This window comes from Gavialis gangeticus, unplaced genomic scaffold, assembly GCF_001723915.1.
Source record: "Gavialis gangeticus isolate Ggan-Ray unplaced genomic scaffold, GavGan_comp1, whole genome shotgun sequence".
Taxonomy (NCBI): domain Eukaryota; kingdom Metazoa; phylum Chordata; order Crocodylia; family Gavialidae; genus Gavialis; species Gavialis gangeticus.
The window spans coordinates 42,310,320-42,310,532 of NW_017729031.1; the positions used below are offsets into that span (position 1 = coordinate 42,310,320).

Below are 213 nucleotides of genomic sequence, written 5' to 3' on the forward strand. Positions count from 1 at the left end.
CTGAGGGGGGAATCTAGCGGCCTGTTACAAACTAGTCAGGGGATCAGCAGGCATTGGGGGAGTCCCTGTTCCCCTGACCACGACCAGGAGTGACCAGGAGTAACGGTCACAGGCTGGCAGAGGGGAGATTCAGACTAGATATCAGGAGGCGTGACTTCACGGTCAGGGCAGCTAGGATCTGGAACCAACTTCCAAGAGAAGTGGTGCTGGCTC

At 57.3% G+C, this 213-nt stretch overlaps 1 protein-coding gene across 1 annotated transcript in view; it reads left to right on the forward strand.

Annotated features, from left to right (window-relative positions):
- Positions 1 to 213, forward strand: part of LOC109301475 (mitochondrial chaperone BCS1) — a 22,666-nt gene that overhangs the window by 1,635 nt on the left and 20,818 nt on the right. The window lies entirely within an intron of this gene.